Here is a 17,381-nt window from a genome sequence, read left to right on the forward strand (position 1 = left end):
AATAATATTCCATAATATTCATGTACCATAACTTATTCAACCATTCCTTAATTGATGGGCATTCCCTCAATTTACAGTTCTTTGCCACTGCAAAAAAAGCTACTAAGAATATGTTGGAGCATGTGGGACTTTTCCCATTTTTTTATGATTTTTTCTGGATATAGGCCTAGTATTGGAATTGCTGGGTCAAAGAGTATGATCAGTTTTATTGCTCTTTGGGCACAGTTCCATATTGCTCTCCAGAATGGGTGGATCTGTTTACAACTTCACCAGCAATAATGCATCAATGTCCCAATGCTCCCATAATCTCTCCAACATTGATCATTTTCCAATTTTGTCATCTTAGCCAATCGGATAGGTATGAGGTGATACCTCATAGTTAGTTTGCCTTTCTCTAAGCAATAATGATTTGGAGCAGTTTTTTTCATATAGTTATGTATAGCTTTAATGTCTTCATTTGAAAACTGTCTGTTCATATCCTTTGACCATTTATCAATTGTGGAATGATTTGTAAACTTATAAATTTGATGTGATTCTCTATATATTTTAGAAATGAGACTTTTTAACAGAATCCCTAGCTGTGAAAATTGCTCCCCAGCTTTGTTTTCCTTCTGATTTTGACAGCAATGATTTTATTAGTGCAAAACTTTTTTGATTTAATATAGTCAAAATCATTGATTTTGCAATTTATAATGTTCTATTTCTTGGTCATAAATTTGTCCCCTTTCTATAGATCTAATAGATAGAGTATTTCTGGTCTATTAATTTATGGTATCACACTTTATGTCTAAATTCTGTACCCATTTTGACTTTATTTTGGTATAGGGTGTGAAATGTGGGTCTATGCCTAATCTTTCCCATACTATTTTCAATTATTTTTCTGAAATGGGGCTATTTAAGTATTTTATTTTCTCTTCTGTTAATATGGGCAATTTGCATTTTTGCAATTTTTGTCAAATCCCAGAAAGTAGTGTCTTTGAGTTTGTTAAACAGATTACTATAGTCTTTTACTACTGTTTCTTTTGAACCTATACTAATCTATTGATTCATTAATCTATTTTTTAGCCAGTCCCAAATAATTTTGATAATTGCTGCTTTATAGTATAGTTTTAGATCTAGTAGAACTAAACTGCCTTCCTTTACATTTTTTTATTAGTTCCTTTGATGTTCTTGTCTTTTTGTTGCTCCAAATGAATTTTGTTACTATTTTTTCCTAGCTCAGTAAAATAATTGTTTGGTAATTTGATTTGTATGTCTTTGAATAAATATTTTAATTTGGGTAGAATTATCAAAGGATAATGAGACACAAGTTTAGTGTTAACACCTTTGCTTTTCAACAGGGCTTTTGGTCTCAAATAAAGTGATGTCAGTTTGGACCTCTTCAATGGAGAGAAAATACCTAACTACACATATATTCCTCTAAGTCCAATCTCTTCAATCATATTTGACCTTTTAATTATCCTAAGAGAAATAAAATTCTAAAGAGTTAGAAGTGTTATATCTTCCCTTTTAGGGATTTTATACAATTTGATGGTCCTGATTAATATTTGTTTTGTTTTCTTTTTTCCCTTCTCCTTTTTAATTTACCTTTTTTATGCATCTCTTTAGTTGTGTGTTTGATGATTGGACTTCTGTTTGGTTCTGGTCATTATGTCAGGAAATTCTGAAAGTCTTCTGTTTTGTTGAACATCCATCTTTTTCCCTTGACAGTATATGCTGAATTTTGTGGGGCAGTAAATTCTTGGTTGTAAGCCTATGCCATTTCCCCTCTGATATATAGTATTCCGGGTTCTCAGGTCCTTCAATGTTGAGACAGATAGGTCTTGTGTGAGTCTGATTTTGTTTTCTTTGTATTTAGATTGTTTCCTTTTTGCTGCTTGCAGTATTTTTTTTTTCCTTATATGACAGTTCTGGAATTTGGCTATAATAGCTCTGGGAGTTTTTATCATGAGTTTATATCTCAATGGTTATATTGTCTTCTTGTTCTAGAAGGTTTATTTTTATTATTTTAATAATGTAAATTTGTGGTTGTAATCTAAGGTCCTTTGCCCTCCAATATATGGTATTCCAGATCCTCCGGATTGAAGCTGATAAGACCGATGTAAGTCTGATTGTGTTTCTTTGTATTTTAATTGCTTCCTATTTGCTGCTTGCAGTATTTTCTTCTTTATTTGAGAATTCTGGAATTTGCCTATGATAACGCTTGAAGTTTTCATCCTGGAGTCTCTTTCTGGAGGAGTTCTGTGTATTCTTTCAATACCTATTTTTCTTTTCTTGCTCTAGCATATTTGGACAGTTTTCCCTGATAATTTCCTCCAAGATGTTTTCCAGGTTCTTTTTTTTTTGATCTAGGCTCTCTAGTACTTTAATGATTTGTAGGTTGTCTCTCCTGAATCTATTTTTCTAGTCCCTTATTTTTCCTAAAAGTTTTAATAATTTGATGAAGCTCTCTGAAACTTAGACTTCCTCAGATGACAATCACTGAGCACATAATCAAAGCTTTTCCACCTCGGTTGATATTCTAACAGAGGATCCATATGACTGACATGGTTGTCATCATACTCCAATGTCTCATGGAGGTAGAGTTGGGGCTTGACAATATTGGAGTGGGAACTTGGGTGATATGTATGCAATGCATTTATCAAATCTTCAATGCAGAAAGCAATTCATTTGTAACATGATGACCCCACCAGCAGATCAACAAAAGATAGTTTCTCAAATGCCCAGAAATAAATTTTGTTTCAGGGTTTTTTAAAAAAATAAGTGTATTTCAAACAATTTGTTAAAATGAAAAGTAAGGACAGTCATAGCCAGAGATTTAAAACAGAAAATTACTTTAGAGATCAACTAGTCCAATTCTTTCATTTTCCAGATGAGGAATCAAAAGCCCAGAGAGGTAAAATAACTTGCCTAAGGGCACATAGTTGCAGAGATAGACTTCAAAACCATGTCCTCTGTATCCAAATCCAACACATTTTCTATCATCTCATGGTGCCTTTAGAACATTCAAAGTATTTTTCTTTTACTGAAACAGAGGATTTTATAATTGATATCATTGGTTTTTAAGTTTTTATCAATCTTTTGCCTCCTACATCTGAGCATATTCCATCTGCTAACTTACAGTGTATTTATCTAGTTTTAAATATGGACCATATGTTTATGCTGAATTGAAGGAGGAAAAGTATAAAATAAATAAATGTGTAACATGCCCAAAAGACACCTGAAAATATATGAGGAGTGATTAATTGAGAGAAAAGGACTGGAGGGGATATTTTGGAATTATCAGCAGAGAAGTGTTCATCAAATATTGGGAGATGAATTTACTGAGGAAGAGAAAATATAGAGAAGAAGGTAGGTCAGAAGATGGAGTTTGAACCTCAGAGCTGTCCATAGTTAGGAAAAGGTGAGAAAGGAAAAATCATCAAAAGAGACAAGAAAGGCACACTTTAGTGGGTACTGGTTGGTGTACCATGATGAAATTTCTATTGATCTTGTGATGTTTCTGTTCATGCTATGAGAGTATGTCTTTACAAACTTTCAAAAAAGGTTTCATTGATTTCACCATATGAAGTGTGGTATTTCTGATTTGGAGAACTTAGTCCTAGAGGGACCCAAATTTAGGAATGCCATCGAAGGAGCAAGCTGCATCAATTGATATGGTAAATTTTTTTTTTAGTTTTTTTTTTTTGGCAAGGCAATGGGTTTAGGTGACTTGCCCAAGGTCACACAGCTAAAGTCATTATTAAGTGTATGAGGTCACATTTTGAGCTCAGGGTCCTTCTAACTCCAGGGTTGGTGCTCTATCCACTGCACCACCTAGCTATCCTGTAAAATGGCTTTTTTAGTCCATAAGAAAAAGGAAATAGAAACAGGGTGAAAATTTTTCTTTCATAGTAAAATTATACTAGTATTTTTTCATCAGTTGAGGCAACTTCCTTCTAGTGCTAGTACATTAATTTAGGTCTGGACAAAAAGAGAAATTTCTCATTTTTTCCTAAAAGAGGATTTAGAGATTTAGAAACTCAGGAAAAATATTAGCATAAAATATATTTACACATATATCATATATACACATATTTATGTATACAATGAAATATTTATGTTTTCTTCTGTTTACTATAAATTGATATCACTTACAGAAAAAATAATTTTAAAATATCATTCTTTTTAACTTGATTAAGATACTTTTGCTTTGGTCCATTCAATCTCAGTTTTTAAAGCAGACAAAATGCCATTATTTAAGTATCTTATTGATATTAATATTCTGCTTAGTAAGATAAGCTAGATCCTGAAGTCCTAGTACTAAAGTAAGAGGGTATGTAGTAGAATAAAAAAGAGGGCTGATTTTAAAGTCAAAAGTTCAATCAACTCCTGGGTTCAAATCCTGTCTCTGACAAAGGGACTAATCACATAATCTATCTGAAGCTTAGCTTCTGCATCTGTAAATAGAAGATAATAATGCTGACTGTAGTGTTTACCTCTCAGGGTTGTTGAGAGAATTAAATGATATTAATGTATATCCTGTATTTTACAAACTTCAGAATACTACATAACTGTCAAATAGTCTTATTATTTTAATTTCATTGTGTTTGTTTCTGAACTTTCAAAAATCCTCTAATTTCTACACATCTGTCATTTTCTGAGCAATACTCTTTCTAGAATAGTCTTCCATTCATAACCTTTCTAAATAACTCTATTGTTCAGTTGTTTCAATTGTATCTGACTCTTCGTGACCTCATTTAAGGATTTTCTTAACAAAAACACTAGAGTGGTTTGCCATTTCCTTCTTCAGTTCACTTTATAGATGAGGAAACTGAGGCAAACAGGATTAAGTGACTTACCCTGAGTAATATCCTGGATTTGAACACAGTAAGATTCATTTTTCTGATTCCAAGCCCATTGCTCCATCTACTGTGTCATTTAGCAACCCTATCTTTCCTCTGCATAAAAGAGAATCTGGCTTTCTCTTGTTCTCTTTGCCTCCATAAAGACACAGGGTGATATTTTTTATCTCAGTTCTTTTTCTATTAACTATCACATAAACCTTTGAGCAAAATAACTCACCACTCCAATTTTCCTTTAAGTGGCCAAAATCCTTTGAACTGTAACTAATATATGTTAAATACAGTTAAACTTTCTAATGTAAAATTTTTATAAATTATACATAAAAGAACTTGTATATTGCATTTCTCATGAGGACAAAAAGTTCAGTCAGTGTTTAATATAATAATTATAATCAAGGAACATCATCTTATTTATTCTAACATATTACTGTTACAGACTTCCAGAAATGGAAAAACTCAGGTCATCTAGTTCAATCTGTCTCCTGTCTAATGCTCTTCACAAGATCCCTGAAAAGTGGTCATCTAGCTAGCATTTGAAGGCTTCTAGTAATGGGAACATCATTACTTCTTTGGCCTTTTGAAAGTTTTATTCCTTTTATGGAACTTGAAATCAGCCTCTGCAACTTCAATCCATTCTTTTTCTAGTTCTGTCCTAAGAAACCAAACAGAAAAAGTCTAATCCTTCTTCCATATGACAACCTGGGAATGAAAGGCTATAAATATATTTATTCTTCTCAACTGATCTAATTTATCCATCTACAATTATAATTATCATGCTACTGCTCTGAATTTATACTAATTGTATAATGGGTAGTTACTTCCTCAATGCTGTTCTGTTTGAATGTTCTATTTGAACATTCATAGACTCTTATGTAATTTTAATGCATATATATGGGAGATGCTATTTGAGCAATGCTATGAAGGCTGTGTTTTGGTCCACCAAGTCAAATCTTTTTTAAAGACAATAAATACATTGGGATAAGATTTCCAGTCATTGCTATAAAGATGTGATCCACTATAGAAAATTATTGGCAAAAGATTGTCTGTTCCTTTCTCACATCAAGGATTTCTTCAATACTTAGATAATTCCCCTATTCTAAGGAAATCAGGAAACATAGATTATATATGCATAATACATATATATATATATATATATATACATATTACATAATATACATACAACACATACACATATACACATATGTATATGCTTATATGAATAGATAGTCAAGGCCATCTAAGTTGCTCTTATTTTTTTGGGAAAAAGTGTTATCTACGATTTTCTCTCCACTATTTTGGAGTTTCTTCCTCTGGGATCTCTTGAAACTCAATTTCTGAGGGCATTTTACATTTTAAAGATTACATACTACTTGGATTTCTTTCATACATATTGGCCTGCATTTCATCTTCAGTGCTATTACCAATTCTTTACCTGGATATGTAGGTTGAAGTATCAAAGATTTAGAGATAGAAGGGACATTTTAGTTCCCTAACCAAGCTTCTCATTTTACAAATATGGAAACTGAAGCCCACAAAGGCTAGATGTCATACAGATAGTAGGTGGCACAGTGGAGATTCAAACCTATAGCCTCTGACTCCTAATCTTTGGTATTTCCCTTGGCTTTTTTTATTATCATCATTGATAACAAAAGATTGTCTTAGAAATGTTGACAGATACCTTTCCTTTTCTCTGTGTCTGTATTTCTCTTTTTTGGTTTCATCTAAAAATGCTTAAGGAGAAATCTTGCCTAGATGGATCTTATATTGAGTTTTCTAAAAGCTCATTTTTTTTTCCAAATTGATTTTCATTTTGTTCTGAAGCAATATGACTTCTTGTTCACAGGACTGAAACTTCTGAGGTTCCTTTTAGTTCTGGAGTTAAATAATCCAACACTCCATTTTGCAGATGAAAAAAGTGATTTCCTGAAAGGTTGTAGGTCACAAGATATTAAATGTCAGATTAATTTGTAACAGAAACTTTTACTACAATAACCTGTGAAATTAAATTGAATCCTTTTCTGCATTGTTTTTATTTTCAGTGACCAAAAACCCTGTACCTCCAAAATAAAGAAAAGGGAAAACAAAATTTTGGCTAAAGAATGCATAGCGAAACAAAATAAATCATCATAAGTTAGCTATGTTTAAAAAAGATGCCTTATTTTGTTCCTTGTGTTCATCTCTGTCAGGAGGTAGGTCTCAGGCTTCATCATAAGTTCCTCCTTCAGCATCTGTTCTCTAGACTCAATGATCAACTGATCATTCTGCATTGTTTTAAAAGTGAGTTTGTAATCTATCTTGACTAACATGTCTCCATTTGGTAAAAAAGCTTAAATGTTTGCCATTTTAATCAGTTTCTGGGCTGTTAAAGTCTCCTAATTATGAAGACAGTTTGGTATTGATTTGACTACTCCATGAAATGGTGATATTTGATGTTTTTAGTTATGTCTGTTTCTCTTTTTCTGAAGTTAACAGTTTATTTAAACAACTTGGATTGGAGCATACAGTATCTAATCAGATTTTTTTCCCTTCTAATATAGTGCCTCCATTAAACTGAAGACACACAGAGGCATATTCCAAAATGACTATTTATGCATTATTGGTGATTCCCTTTGTTCAAGTATAGACTACTTTTTTTAAAATGGTGTCATCCAGTAGCTGACCTATTCAGTACCTTCCATTTCTCTTCTTGAAGAAATATACATGAGGATTCTATTTAAAAAGTTTTCTTTTCTTTCATCCTATGATTTTGAACCATGTTTTCACTGTCTGTCTGTCTATATATGGCTGTTTGTATATATGTCCCTTTTTATTAGTATCACCAAGGACCAAGGTCTTAGTTTGAAAGACCTTGTAAAATTCATAGAATTTTACTATTTCTTCATCTTCTGCAATAAATTTCTTTTCTTTTAGGATTTTGCAAGGCAAGTGGGGTTAAGTGACTTGCCCAAGGCAACATAGCTAGGCAATTATTAAGTGTCTGAGGTCAGATTTGAACTCAGGTATTCCTGACTCCAGGGCCAGTACTCTATCCACTGTACCACCTAGCCACCGCCTTCTGCAATGAATATTGATGCATTTTCTATATGTACCATCATGGTGGTTTGCTTATAAATGTTTAACACAAACTGTGCAAGAAAATAGGTCATATATCCCCTGAAATGACATTTCTGGGATTTATGATTTTAACTGATTTCTTTTTTTGAGGAAAATCTTCCTTTGAAGACTTGAAATATCCCTTCCATTCAAATATATCTACTTAAATTTTTTGACTTAACTTAGAGAAAAATGTTAATATGAATGAGTTATTTAAAACTCATTGATGGTTGGACAAAATTCATATCTGAGATCACTATATCTTACTTGATAGTCAAATATTTTTGTTATTATTTTATTGATTAGTCATTTTCAGTTGTGTCCTACTCTTTGTGATGCTTTTTGGATTTTCTTGGCAAAGATACTGGAGTGGTGTGCTCTTTCCTTTTCCAGCTCATTTTGCAGATGCAGAAACTGAGATAAACAGGGTATATGACTTTCCTAGGCTCATCCAGTCTTGGAAGTATTTGAGGCCAAATTTTAACTCAAGTTCTGACTTCAGAGCCAGTGGTCTACTGGCCATTGAACCCAGATGGTTCCTAAGGAGAAAGATCACTATATAAGATCACTAGAAGTTAAATTAACATTGTTATATAGTCTAAGAATTGTTTGAATTCTAATGACTTTAACCTCCTTTTCCTTCACTCTACCTCCATGAAATACTGAGGATCATTTTGCATTTTTTTGTCCCTTGAATGAGTTTGCCAGTTTATTACCCTGTGGCCAGACTAGACTGGTCAGACAAACTGATAAATTATTTATAAAGCTTCAGCTCTGTACCAGTCACGATGCTAAGCATTGGTGATACTGATAAAAGCATGTCAGACAATCCCTGCCTTTAAGAAGCCTATGTTCCCATGGGAGCTAGAAGGGAGCATGGTTGATTGGAGATCCCTGGATAGTATCACAGAGGCCTAGAATAAAGCAAAAGAAAACCAAGACTGGACTATTGAAGTCAAGGGGAAGTTTTAGGGAGGGGACCAATTTTCTAGTGGAGAAGGAGTAGAGATGATGTCCTAAAAGGAGATGACACATCTAGACATGGCCAAAATATGCTGGATCTATACCTGAAGCTTCTTCCCATTCATTAGATCATGTACTCTGGTGGTGTAACCTTTGTGAAGGTTTCAGAGAATACTTCTGTAGACTATTGCTATTCATCTCCAAAGAAGTAAGACTGTCTCCCTACCATTCCTGAAGAGAGGCAATAGAGATTCCTGTGAAAAAGTCATTCTGTGATCTTTAATTACTATGTTAGAAGTATCTCCTTTATGGTTAATGTGAAATTTTGTTTTGCCTGACTGTGTATTTGTAAAGGATTTTGTATTTATCATCTCAGTGAGTGGAAGAAGAGAATTTAGAACAGAAAATTTAACATATTATTATATGCTATAATATAATAATTAAAATTAATACATCAATATATAATTTTGCAATAATTTTATTTTATATTCATCATAAAATATATTGATGTTATATACTATTATGTCATTGAGATTATTATATAATTATTACATATTAGAGTATGTTATATTATTATATATCATCAATATAAAATTATTGCATTTATTCTGAAACATTTTTATTATTCTTATAGCTAAGATTTCTATAGAGTCTACTATGTGTAGCCACTGTGCTTAGTGTTTAAACATGTTATCTCATTCGATAATGTTTTGGTCCTCACAACTGTAAAGTAGGTGCTATTTTTATCCATATATTACAAATGAGAAAATCGAGGAAAACAGAGATTAAGTAACTTGCTCAGAGTCACATAGCTAATTATCTGAAGTCACAAATTTGAATTTAGCCCCTGGTCCAGCACTTTATGCTCTTTGGCACCACCTAGCAGCTAAAGGGAGCACTCTATTTTCTCTGAGTATCTATCTCATTGAGAGTCTTGCATGTAGTTGACTCCAATACATACATATATCTGCATGCATGTGTGTGTATATATATTTAGATTTCAGGCAGCTGGGCATTCAATCCATGCCTTAACATTTTTAATGGTCTTTTAATTCTTTAGACTGTAGCATATGTTTTTCATTCATCAGGTCAGTGATACCTTGACAAGTAAGTGAATTGAATTTGAGTGTTTTGTGCTAAGTCACCAGACTCACTTTCTCCTCAGGAGCCATCTGGATCCAGGAGCCATCTGGATCCAGTGTCCAAATATGAAACAGGGTGACTGAAAATGGCACTGGAAGCAAAACAATCATAGTTAAGTGACTTGCTCAAGGTCACACAGCTAGCAAGAGTCAAGTGTCTGAGGTTGAATTTGAATTCCCATCCTCCTGACTCCTCAGTTGGATTCTATGATGGTCTTTATCACCTGCTAATTTCCCTCATTACAAGGAGGGTATGCTCTGGCATACTGGGGTAGTGACAGCTGAAGCAGTTAGTGGGGAAGAGGGTCAGGTTGCTACCTAGGGCACCAGGAAGCAGGAGATAGCAGACACTTAAAGCTCAGCAACCTTAATCAGAGAATTAGACAGCTTTCCTGTATAAATTACCTCCTTGTGTTTCATAGGGCTTTGGGAAGTTTGAGTGGTTGGTCGAGTTCAGGGAGGTAACCAATCACTTAGATGGTAAGTCATCAGGGAAGGGTTACTTCAGATGGTGTTTGAGAGAGTGAGCTCAGGCTTTCCGTTATTTGTCATGAAAGTAGAGCTCAGAAGAAACCCGAGTCTTTAACAGAGGTCAGACCTCTGGCTAGAGGCAAAGCTGGCAGTGGGACAGGGGCAAGAGTCCCATGAGCCCTTGGTGGTCATAAAGGTCTCAACAGAAGGATCACCTAACTCAGGAGTTCTTAACCAGAGGTCCATAAACTTTAAAAAAATTAATAATCTTATTTCATTATAATTGCTTATCTTTGAAATTCTATGTATTTTATTTTATATGTTTCAATTATTCCTAAAAGGGTGCACTGACTTCATAGATTGCCAAAAGATAAGAACTTTTATCTTAACTTCTATGTACATTCGTGTGTGTGTGTGTGTGTGTGTGTGTGTGTGGTGCACATACTAATTATCCTCATCATGAATCAATCCCAATTGCTAAATGCATTAGATTCTACTCTCAGAGAATACCTATAATACCATAGCTATGCTGAACTCCATTTCTTTCTTAAATAATGACTCCCTTTGAAGTTCTTTAAAGAAATAAATGTGTATAGATATCATCTGTAGCTATGATTTGGTACAGCCTGTCCTAAATCTGCTACTTAACAAGGAAAAGAAGAAAAGATCTTTATTAGTTTCTTACAGAAGGAAAGCCAAGCCCCTCTTCTGTCTTCTGAAAGCAACTAATTTCATTCCTCTTGCATCTCAGGCTAATGGATTAGAATAATAAAAAAAAAATCTGGAATTGTCAGGAGGTTCTAGAAGCCAAATGAGGGTGGGGGAAAAAAGGAGGAGGAGATTTTTATATCTCTCTTTGTGCTACAATTTGATCTACAATTTAGTGAAAGAATTTTATATGACCTGCAATTTGACCTTTGGACACAAGGGACAGAAAAAGACTTCCTAAAATCCCCATGTGCATTTAAGTGTGGAATTCAATACTCATAAATAGCCTAAGCCATTCCTTGTGTCTATATGAGAGATTAGTTCCCAACTTAATCTAGCATATCAGATTCCTTATGAATAAAGGCTCAGTCCTATATTTGTCAAAGATTAGTGGGAAAGAATGATATATATATATATTTTTTGTTCCTTTGGATATCTCTCCATCTTGTGCTTGAATGTTCCAATAAATCTTTGCTCAGTTCATTTCATCTAATGTTTTCATGAAAAGTAAGAGTGATTTAGAAATGGAAGGAAGAGATCAATTGTAAGAAGAGAAATGTAATGAAATTCAAGTTGGTTGTGAGATAATATGATTGAACAGCAGCAAACATTAAGCTCTTAGTCTATATAAGAACCAGTGCTAGATACTAAGGATATGGGATAGAAATGAAAAAGTCACTGCCCTTTAGGAACTTGCATTCTACTGGACTAAGTGAAGGAGTGTGACACATTTGTAACTGAATTAATTTGTGAAAGATGTGAAATATGAAGACTATACTTTGGATCTGTTAGAAAATGCAAAGAAAATTTAGTAGGAAAGAAAGGTGCTGATATGGATGGTACTATTTACATTTTATGATGATTTAACATTTTGAATCCATTCAAGAAGGGAAATAAGAAAGAAGATAAAAGAGTATAAAAATGAAATAGGTAGGACAGGAATCCAGGCATATTCTTTTAAAACTTTTCTCCTTGAGTCTGATTCCGACACCTAAGTGATGCTGTCATGATTGTGTTCCCAGACTCACTTGGTGTAACTTGAGATATTCCTCCCTCTTCATCCTCCACACATACCCTTTATACCACTACCAGGGTTGATGTAGTCTGGGACACTCATGGAACCAGACTCTAGGCCACTTAAGTTAACTTTGTTTTTTCCAGGTGGATAGACAACTCATTATATGTGGGCTCTTTGGGCAAAAAGTCTATTAGAATTGTTCAGTGACTCGAAAAGAAAGCTTCTGAGACTCTCCTTTCTCCATTATGGATTGTCTTTGTGAGCTGATTTTTAGCTGAGGAAAATCAAACATACTTTGAGGAAAAGTAAATCCCCCCCCACCCCGAGCCTTCAGGCTCTGGATTTTCTACTGTACCATTTATGGTGCCACTTTTGGTACAAGTGATGCTATGAATGGAAGCTTAGACTTGGAATTGGGAAAATCCAGTGGTTATTTCTATATTTCCTGTGTGACACTGGAGAAATGGGTTCCTTGAAAATAGAGACATTGTCTTATTCATCTTTTTAACCCTTGAAGGACCTAGTTCACCAGTAACTGAGTATTCATTCAGTAATTGTTTATTCATTGAAATAATCATTTTTCTTTCATAATTTTTCAAAGTAATTATGCATTTATCTTGAGTGGTCATAAGTCTTCTAAGGTCTTTATGTTTCATATAAATATATTTAAAATGATTGACCACTGGAAAAAGTAGAGAAAAATTCCAAGTTGCAAATATTCAGGTATTCAATATCTAGTTTTTGGATTACACAAACTTTTTGCAAATTCCTTCCTTTACCCTTTGCCCTTAAACAAATTCTTATAGATCATAATATCACATTGCCTTTTAATTTTTATTATAAAATACTCCCCTTCAGGATATCTTCCAATCAAACTGGCCTTCTTTCTGCTTCTCATATGATGTTTCATTTTTTGTCTCCATACTTTTGTATAGGTTCTGCTTAGTTAATGGAAAATATTCCCTCTTCATCTTTATTTCTTAGACTTGAGATTTGAAGATTAAAAACTCAGTTCAGTTGTCATCTCCAACACCTGTCCTTTCTGGGACCCTCCACTTCTGGCATCCCCACTCATCAAATTACCCTTATGTTTATCTTACATATATTTTGCACATGATTATATGAATACCCTGGTAGAATGGAAGCTCTTTGAGACCAAGAAATATTTAAATTTTGGCTTTGTATCCTTGATCTAATAGAGTGATTGGTTTATGATCAACATGTTCTAAATGCTTTTTGACTGCTTGGTAAGGCATTTTTAAACCCTTTCCTGCTTGTTACCTTTTTCCATCAACAAAAGCAACTTGTTGATGGAAAATTATTAAAATACCGTTGCTTTCTCATAAGTCAAGAGTTCTTAAACTTGAATCCATGGACAGACTCCCAAAGGGTCTGTGAATAGTTTTTAGGAAGTCTATGAACTTGGATGGGAAAAATTATATCTTTTCATTAATGTTTGATATTATTTGTATTTCTATGTAATTTTCTTTAATGCCTTAAAATTTTTCTTATGAGAAAAGGGTTATAAGGTTCAGAAAACTGCCAAAAGATTCTGTGACACACATAAACTCGTCATAAGGGTTTTTTTTTAGGTTTTCGCAAGGCAATGGGGTTTAAGTGGCTTGCCCAAGGCCACACAGCTAGGTAATTATTAAGTGTCTGAGGTCGGATTTGAACTCAGGTATTCCTGACTCCAGGGCTGGTGCTCTGCCCACAGTGCCACCTAGCTGCCCCTGTCATAAGGGTTTTGATCCTATCCTATCATCCTTTCTAGGAAAGTGAGTGCTGTATTTTTAAGGTTATAGATAATCTCCTTTCAATTAGCCCTTTAAAATCAAGTTGTTTCTTAGATGTTCTTAATCATTGCTGATTCACTGTGAATTGTTTTGGGGGGTGAGGGAAATGTATGTCTTTGTGTATGGAAATATTTATATTTCAGAGAACATTCTGAAAGAAAGGGGTTTGGAAGAAAACTTATTTGAGATACATACAATTGATGGAGAAACAGAAAAGTCATACAAAATGGCGTGAGACACTACCAAGAGAAAGATTTAGCAATTCAAAAATTTTGTTCCTGATCTGGAATTTCTAAAAGAAAAGTAAATGAGGAACAGTAGAAGGAGCTTTGGATTGTAATCCAAGAGAATCTGCTACTAATTGACTGTATTTTTAGTTGGAGTGTGCTAGAGACAGGTCCAGCTAGCTCCAAGAGCCAAATGTTAAGTTTTTATTGTAAGCAATAACCTCCTGGGAAGCAATAAATCTATCAATTATAGATTGATTTATTATTTTGATCTTCTAGACTTAAGAAAGTGATGGAGAAAATGATAATAATGCAGATTAAACTTAAAAGTATGTCCTGAATATTTCCTTCCTTCTCCTTACCTCTCAAATTTGTGCTAAATATTTACCAGTTCACCTCTAGATTTTAGGCAGGTCTTAAAGTTCTTTGGAAAAAACCTCAAAACATTTGGAACACATCACTCTAGACCTCACTTCATTTGTAAAATAAGCTGCTGAAAGTTTAAGTTTTTTTCTTTGCATCCACAACACCCAGCAAATGCTCGGCATAAGTTGCAGTGAATCAAATGTGGCTAGATGATTTCATAAATTGCTTTCTATCTCTGAAATCTAGATTCCATTGAATTATGTGCATTTTGCTTCTTCAAATCAGGGACTGTTTCCTTCCCTACTTCTTATAAATCTAGCTCTATCTTCCCTGGTCTTAAAAACAAATAAATAAAACCCTTACTTCATCTTACCATTCTATGGTCCCATTTCCTCCCATCTATTGGTCCATTTTCTTTCCTCTCACTCTCTTCTAAATTTTTTTTTTTGCAATCTGACTTTAATCTCTATGATTCAATTTAAACTTTACTTTTTTTTAGGTTTTGGGGTTTTTTTTTGCAAGGCAAATGGGGTTAAGTGGCTTGCCCAAGGCCACATAGCTAGGTAATTAAGTATTTGAGACTGGATTTGAACCCAAGTACTCCTGACTCCAGGGCCGGTGTTTTATCCACTGTGCCACCTAGCCACCCCTAAACTTCAGGAGCTAATGACCTTTTCTCTGTCCTGATTCCTCTTGATTTCTCTGTAAACTCAACACTATTGATCATTTTCTCCTTCTGGATATTCTTTCCTCATCATATTCAATTGCCTTTTTATTCTAATTATATAATACTCCCCTTCATGCTCTTCCAATAAAACTGGTCTTCTTTCTGTCTCTCACATGACAGTTTATCTTTTGTCTCCATCTCTTCTGGTTCTCTTACTATATGGCCAATCCTTCTTTTGTCTTATTTGACAGTTCTTCATACTCACTAAGCCTGGGTGTCATCCAAGGCTTTAACCGTATTTCTTTCTTTTCTCCTGCTATACACTCTCACTTAGAACTCTCATTCAGTTCCTATGGGTTCAATTATCAGCTCTCGGTAGAAGATTCCTAGATCCCCATATCCAACCTTATCCTTCCTTCAAAGTTCCTGTTCCACATTGTTCTTCAGAAATCTTGAATTTGAATGTCTCATAGATGTCTCAAACTTGAAATATCTATTATAGAATTAATTATCTTTCCATCAAAACTCTCTTTCTTCTAAACATCCCTATTACCATTTAGGGTCCTACTAACCTTCCAGTCACTTAGGCTCACAATTTCAATTTCATCCTCAATTCCAGTCACCTGGATCTTACTGTTTCTATCTTCACAATAGTTTTTTCTGTACATTCCCTTCATTCCACTCATACAAACTCATCCCCTCTCCCCTAGATAGCTGGTTTCCCTACATCATGCCTCTTTCTACTCTAATCTAACTTCTATTTAGCTGACAAAGATGATTTGTCTAAAGTTTAGAAATCTCTGACAGTTCTTTGAGGCTTATTTTATTACCCCAGGATTAGCTATAAACTCCTCTGGCATATAAACTTTTCATATCCTGATCATTCCTACATTTTCAGCCTTTGTATGCCCTCTTCTCTTGCATATATTCTACTCTAGAAACACTGACCTCCTAGCCTCAGACACTTGACACTTATTAGATGTGTGACCTTGAGCAAGTCACTTACCTGAATGCTTCACATCTAGTGCCATCTCCAGTTGTCCTGCCAGATGGCTCCAAAAGATGATTCAGCACAGTATCCCCTCACTCAAATCCAATTTTCATGCATGTCATGACATCACCTCCCTGTTGTCATGGTCTTTGAGAATGAAGGACAAACATCCTCCTCCTCCTCATCATAATTAACCTGTAGTTTGAAATTATCTTCCCCATTAGAATGTAAACTTCTTGAGGGCAGGAGTATCTCTTGCTTTTTTAAAAATCTTTAGAACTTAGCATATTGCCTTATTATATAATCCTTAGCAGATACTTATTGACTTCACTTGAATATTTTTATTTTAAGAACTGTATTTATAGAGTAAAATAAAAAATAACTTTGTTCAAATAACTGAAACTGGGACTATATAGCTAGGAAGGGCTTTGCCCTGACTTTCATTCATACATAAAGAAAATATCTAAGATTAAAATAAGTCATTTGTAGACAATATTACCCAGGTTTCACTGGGAAGTAATTTGCAGAAAACTCAAAACCAAGAGTAATACCTGAAACATTCCCTAGTGCCTGAATATGTGCCACAAAATTAATGTGTTATTCAGTGAAGTGAATTATCCTCTACTTTGTTTTAGGTTCAAAATGGAATTAATCTGACAGTTTCCTTTGATAAATCTTAGTGAGACCGATTTCAAGTTTGGAAAGCTCCATTAACTCTTTTCAGTTCACAAGGGTACTATTCAGAACAGGGTTGCTTAGTTTGCTACCAATAAAAAGGAATTCCTTACTCATTGATGCATTTTATGTGCACCATCTAAAAAAGCACAAAAGTACTCATGGTTACCTTCCTATTCTAGTCCATTCCTACCAATCTGTATGCTTTTGCCTTGTGCTATTATTGTTTTGGTCAACAAAAGCAGTGAGTTCTTTGGCTTGGAGATTCATTTTTACAGTCAGGATCTAAGGTCATTTTCTCTGAAACTGCTAGATGCTTCTTGTAAAGCTATAATCTTTTCAAAGTGACATTATTATGTTCATCTGTGATCAAATTAATAAATTTATTAGTTTAGATTATTTTTTTCTGGTTGTATTTAC

The 17,381-nt window shown here is 34.1% G+C and overlaps 1 protein-coding gene across 1 annotated transcript in view; it reads left to right on the forward strand.

Annotated features, from left to right (window-relative positions):
- CCDC141 (coiled-coil domain containing 141) overlaps nt 1-17,381 on the forward strand; it is a 353,841-nt gene that overhangs the window by 146,914 nt on the left and 189,546 nt on the right.

The sequence above is a fragment of the Macrotis lagotis genome, chromosome 1, assembly GCF_037893015.1.
Source record: "Macrotis lagotis isolate mMagLag1 chromosome 1, bilby.v1.9.chrom.fasta, whole genome shotgun sequence".
NCBI classification, from domain to species: domain Eukaryota; kingdom Metazoa; phylum Chordata; class Mammalia; order Peramelemorphia; family Peramelidae; genus Macrotis; species Macrotis lagotis.